Genomic DNA, 6,456 nt, shown 5'->3' on the forward strand with positions numbered 1-6,456 from the left:
AATATTGCAGTTTGTTTCCGGAAACGATATAGAAATTCTTATCGATTGCTCCTTATTCTTAGCTGCCATCTTTTGAAAAAAAATCCATTACTATTGTAGACTGTCAGCCGAATTCTCTGAAGACGCTTCGTACACTGCGCTCATTAAAGCAATCAGCTGATAAACAGCCGGTAAATCTGGAAGTCTACTACGTATACAGTTTCGAACGCCTTCAAATTGGTTGACGAAGCCAAATTTACCTTCAATGTTAAATCTTCCGTACGGCAAATTGTTGCACACCGACGCTGCATGCTAATTCTACCGCTGGCATACAAGCATCAGCGAACCAACCCCCATCGAAGCCATAGCCACAGCAATAGAACCGGACCAAAAAACCTACAACACACACACACCCATACAATAAGAATGGACAGCAACCACCCATCTTCCCTGCACAACCGAGCATGCCCGGGATATGGCAAATAACTAGGAGGAAATGCCTAGTTAATTTTGTTAATTGTTTTTTTTTTGCGTGAATATAATTCACAGTCACCACATGCGGTGGTGACAATACGGCATCGGGCCGTAATACTCAATAAATAAATAATACAAGCATCATCCGCCGTCTTCGCGGCTTGTTCCGGAATATATAATAGATAATTTTCTTTCGTAATACCTAGCCTAATCACTATTCCTACCAGCAAAGGCTAATCGGCATCGCAGCGTTTACCGTTCGTAAGAAACAACCCTGTTTTTCAGTAATTTGATATAGATTACTATAAACGCTAGAACGCATACTACAGTGCATCCGATTCCCGGCGTCCAACTATCCATCTGGTCTTGACTTCATGTTCCACGGGTAAGACTGGGCCTAATGAGAAACAAAATCTGTTGATTCCTCGAAAGTGAGTAAAAATCCATTCCTTGCCATTTATTGAAGGTGTCCTCGTACCAGAACCATAGCAGTGTGTGTTGGGATGGAAAATATTGGGGAGGACAGCTAGCTCTGAGCGTTGGACAGAAGCTCACGACAGGCAGACGAATCGAGATCTTCCACCGGGTGCGCCTCTTCCGCCGGCACCGGTACCGAAACATCCTCGTTCACCGTGACGGCTGGGGTTGGGAAGTTCTTCGGCAGAGTACCGAACGCACCGCTGAACGACGGAACATCGATCTGTCGGATGTTGGCACTGTCCTACAACACCTTGTTCGCCACCGCCAGTGTGAAGACCATCGCGTCGATGTAGCATCGATGCTCGTACACCGTAACGGACCGCTAGATGCGAAAATCTTTTTGACGAAACCTTTGTTCTCGCTAATGAGGAAATGCAAAGTGATGTCGACCGGGCAGAGGTTTATGATGAGCAATGCCATTATACACCATCAACAGCTGGAAACTGCAGCTCGATGTGGCAAAACATTCTTCCGACGTAGCAGCAGTGTTTCAGGTATGTATGAGCAGACATCGCGCGATATTTTTTGGTGCGTTTTCTATTGTAGTGTAGTGCATAAAATGGAAAACGCTAACGCTGCTGTACCTCGATACGTATCTGCTCGGTAAGGCGTTCCAACTGTCGATCAAGTACGAGTATCTGCGCACCGGTGGCAACACGATCAGGACATTCTTAATAAATAAACAAATAAAACATTTTTTATTGTTCGCTATATAAAGTTTATAAAGCAAGCAATTCGATCAGGCTGTTCCTACCGAATACAAACAGTTTATAGGCATTATAGAAATGAATAGGTTTATTCAACATATTTCATTTCTTTCCCTATTGAATTCCATACATTCACATGTACTTTGTGCCTATTTTCGGAATCCATTAAAACGAAAAGTAAATTGTTTATCGGATTTTTTTAACCTCAATGAGTCATCAATTATTTTTCAAATAATTTTATTGCTCAAAAACTCCAATTTCTTAAGCGCTTTTTTGTTTTATCGTGAAACCTGCCGAACCATTCACATTAAGAATGTGAAGTACTGAACTAAGCTGTGTGTACAGCCGAGCTGTCTTCCTGTTCAATTATTCGTGCCAAGCTTGGTTTGAGCTGTCATCAAAGAAAAACCATGTGGTAAACGAAAACAATACCGTGACACCGTGAATGCTATTATACATTTTCTAAAGAGTTTTTTTTATTGTGTTCAAGTGAATAAAATGTAGAGCGCTTACGTCGCTGTGCCTCGATACCCCGGTTATGCTGTGTGAGGACCGGTTCCGCTATCGCCTCGCGTTCCACTGTTCGAAGGTGTTCCAGATGTTGTTCTTTTGACGGGCTGGCTATTAAAATAACGTCTATGTAAATAAAAACGAAATCAAAATCAAGGTGTATGTATTTAGAAGGTGGATTTTTATCGATTTGACAGGGCGACATTTTAGTCGAGTTATGTCAGAGTTTGTTTACAAAAACATATGGTATGGGGCTACCAACATGAACAAACAGCCTCGATTCTCAGTCCTTTGAGCAATTTCGCTAATTTATGGGTCATCTTCGCATATTAAGTGTTGTCCCACAGACGATTGACGATATTTGGTTGCATTTTTCGTCAAAAAATCGCAAGCGATACCACCACCGGCGCCTCCTCCGACGCTGCCATCACTCTTCTCAATACCCTTCCCCTTGATGACCACAGAACTGTTATGTCAGGTCGAGAAATGTCAATTTGCTCTAAACAACTCTACCTCTTATATCGATATACCTTGATCAAAATCACTAAATAGTGTCAAATTAGAATGTCTGTCCATCATTTCTCAGCACGAATGTCATGCGAACGAACTCAAACGATCCGAACGGTGTGGATTTGGCCGTTTTATAGATATCCTATTCAGTCACGGGGGTAATGTGGTTTGCGCTGACGATATCTTGAAAACAATTTGCACCCATTTAGGTTCATTGTGAAGTCCTGTACATGAGGTATCGGATAACGATCCGATGTAGTGATGATATTGAGTCGCCTGTTTTGAGCACCATATGCAAGGGTGACGAAACAGGTGAAATGACACTCGACATATTCCTAGTTCCAACATTTGATGAAACTTTGCCTGTGCAATTTTCTGCTTGATTGGACCGAGACGCCGAGGCCTCGCGAAAGGTGTTCCCTTAGTTTAGACATGATATTGTACCTAATAGCGAACTGCGTCGTTGTAATTTGGAGGTTCAAGTAAACTGGGAAATTCCTTCAATATTTTTTCTTCTGTGCTTATATGACTATGAGTAGACGAATGTACTACCCGACGTCGCTTAAGGTCTAATAGAAAAAATCGTTACGGAAAAAGGACTATACAGGGCGATTGATGGCCGCTACCATAAAATATGATTAAAAACGCGTTGTAATCCTAGGCGAACTCTCTGCAGCATTTTGCCATAAGTTGCTATGGCACTGCCGTTGGCTGCAGTGAGCATTTCATCAGTTTTATGGACCGCTCTCCCTACCATTGTGGGCGAAATTAGCAACACGCCCGGTTCCGTGTCGACAAGAAATGTTAACTTAGATGATTCGTCCTCAACGAAAAAACGTGGCGAGAAGTTAATATAATCTCGCGGGAAGTTGGCTATTTCCCGCAAGTTTGTTAGTTTTTTTTTACTGTCCGTATAGAATAGAATGTACACGATTCAGTTAATTTTTAGACATCTTTTTCAAAGCGGAAATGATACCAGCACTGACGAGGCCGTGAATTCGATGTCCCGACCCAGAAAATGTTCTGAATCGAGAATTTTTCGATCATGATGGACTTCTCCTTCCTTCCTTGATCGTAAGCTTTTTAATTGCTTCGCGTAGCTCGCGGATTTTTGCTCTAAGGGAGGCTGTGTCATTTTAAGTTTTATTTTTTGCCTCTGAGACATCCGCAGGTTTATTTTTTATCGTTCAATAAATCAACGGGCCACGCAGGGAACGCGAAGAACATTGAAGCCTAATTGATAAAACACTTAACAGTAAGAATGACGAACGATTCGAATACAGTTTAAAGGCGCATCGCATGGCATGCCCGGTTGGTGACGATTACTAATACGGTGGTTTCACGGCACATACGGAGATAGGGATCAAAGATGCCGAAACGGGTTGGGCGATCCTCTATGTCGAGCAGCGACCTAGGGCGAAGCGTCCTGGTTGGGACGTATAAATTGAGCCCAGAGAGCAGAGGCGGATCAACATAGGAGTGGAAGGAGCGGCCGCTCAGGGCCTCGTCGGCCACGGGGGCCTCATTGGTGAGGGAAATCCTGTTGTTTCCTTCTAACATCACTATTATAGGGGCCTCCAAATATCTTGACCCACCACTGCCAGAGAATAGTATTGGGGAGTCGATCCAGTAGTTCAAAAGTAACGCAACAAAAAATCTCTGAGCATTGCAATTTCGCTGTATTTCGCAGTAGTTATATTTTGCTTTTTTACACTCCACGTAAAACAAAACAGTAAACAATTTCTGCATGCCTGTCTTAAACCAGCATGAATCAATATCCAGAAAATGACCTGAAAAAAGGAAAGTACACTTATTTTTGACAGCGTGCCACCGTGTTGCAGCATTTTTCTTCAGCTTTTTCGTACGCCACCAGAATTATCAACTGTTTAAAGTGTAATCGAACACCAGAGGCCCAGGGCTCCCTTGAGACACCACCCCTGAAGAAGCAGGAATACGACGCGACATGTGGGGTCCCATTTTCACGCGGTATGATCGGTCTGCGAGATGTGAACGGCTTCAAGTCAGCAATTAAACGGGTGTATCCAACGCCTGGAGCTTAGCGAGCAGCAAGGAATGCGGGACACTATCAAAGGCAGCTTTGATGGTCGTATATACAGCGTCCACCTGGAAGCCGGAGTCGATGGTCCTGTAGCAAAGGCTGACAAATTCAACCAATTTTGTGATTGTGGTTGAGTGCTTGGGGACAAATTCGTGTTGAGTAGTGCTGAGGTAATTCGAGGCAGCAACGAGAATAGCATTATACACAACAAGTTCGGGGGCGCATCGCGATGTGATGCAGCGGTGATTGCAGGCATTGGATTTGTCTTCTTTTTTAAGCACTGGAACCAACCACGAGGCTTTCCAGCTAGCAGGATAGGTACCCAGGCGAAACGAATCACGAAAAATCAAGACTAGGATTGCAACAGGGAAATTGCGTCGAAGCCATCGCACCCGCAACACGAGCCGACACCGCGTGGAGCAACGCCATCGCAGATTAGTCGCCATCGTTGCCGTACTCCATCGCTAATTCTTCGCCATCGTTGCCGTACGCCATTGCTGATTCTTCGCCATCTATGCCGTACCATCGCAGCAAGCAGAAAACGTTACATGTCACATTATTATTATTCTTAATTCCTTTCCATTCCCCCCTATCAACAGGCATACCGGATAGTATCCATGCATTCGTGCTCTCCCGCTGCCAACCTTCCCTAGCCTAGCCTCTCCCCTCACTAAGCTTTTTGCAATGTCGCTCTCCTCCCGCGTTATCCCTTCTCTGTGGAAATCAGCCTGGCTGTTTCCTGTGGCTGTTTAAAAAGGGTTCTCATTCCCTGATCTCGAGTTACCGAGGCATTACGCAGCTTTGCGCCTGTAGCAAAGTGTTTGAATCCTGTACATTATTATTATTCTTTTACGTTTTCCCTAGCCTAGCCTCTCCCCTCACTAAGCTTTTAGAAATGTCGCTCTCCTCCCGCGTTTTCCCTTATCTGTGGAAATCAGACTGGCTGTTTCCTGTGGCTGTTTAAAAAGGGTTCTCGCTCCCTGATCTCGAGTTACCGAGGCATTACGCAGCTTTGCACCTGTAGAAAGATGTTTGAATCCTGTATATTATTATTATTCTTTTACGTTTTCCCTAGCCTAGCCTCTCCCCTCACTAAGCTTTTTGAAATGTCGCTCTCCTCCCGCGTATTCCCTTCTCTGTGGAAATCATCCTGGCTGTTTCCTATGGCTGTTTAAAAACAGAGTTCCCGTTTCCTGTTCTCGAGTTACCGAGGCATTGCACAGCTTTGTGCGTGTAGCAAAGTGTTTGAATCCTGTACATTATTATTATTCTTTTACGTTTTCCCTAGCCTAGCCTCTCCCCTCGCTAAGCTTTTTGAAATGACGCTCTCCTCCCGCGTTTTCCCTTCTCTGTGGAAATCAGACTGGCTGTTTCGTGTGGCTGTTTAAAAACAGAGTTCCCGTTTCCTGTTCACGAGTAACCGAGGCATTACGCAGCTTTGCGCCTGTAGAAAGATGTTTGAATCCTGTATATTATTATTATTCTTTTACGTTTTCCCTAGCCTAGCCTCTCCCCTCGCTAAGCTTTTTGAAATGTCGCTCTCCTCCCGCGTTTTCCCTTCTCTGTGGAAATCAGACTGGCTGTTTCCTGTGGTTGATTAAAAACAGAGTTCCCGTTTCCTATTCTCGAATTACCGAGGCATTGCGCAGCTTTGCGCCTGTAGCAAAGTGTTTGAATCCTGTACATTATTATTATTCTTTTACGTTTTCCCTACCCTAGCCTCTCCCCTCACAAAGC

The 6,456-nt window shown here is 44.2% G+C and overlaps 1 long non-coding RNA gene across 1 annotated transcript; it reads left to right on the forward strand.

Moving 5' to 3' along the window:
* The first annotated feature begins 110 nt into the window (after positions 1-110).
* Positions 111-2,305, forward strand: LOC118514164. The gene is made up of 2 exons (XR_004906583.1): positions 111-838; positions 920-2,305. It is a non-coding gene; the product is annotated as an uncharacterized LOC118514164 (long non-coding RNA).
* Positions 2,306-6,456: the final 4,151 nt, after the last annotated feature.

Source organism: Anopheles stephensi, chromosome 3 (genome assembly GCF_013141755.1).
Source record: "Anopheles stephensi strain Indian chromosome 3, UCI_ANSTEP_V1.0, whole genome shotgun sequence".
Taxonomy (NCBI): Eukaryota; Metazoa; Arthropoda; class Insecta; order Diptera; family Culicidae; genus Anopheles; species Anopheles stephensi.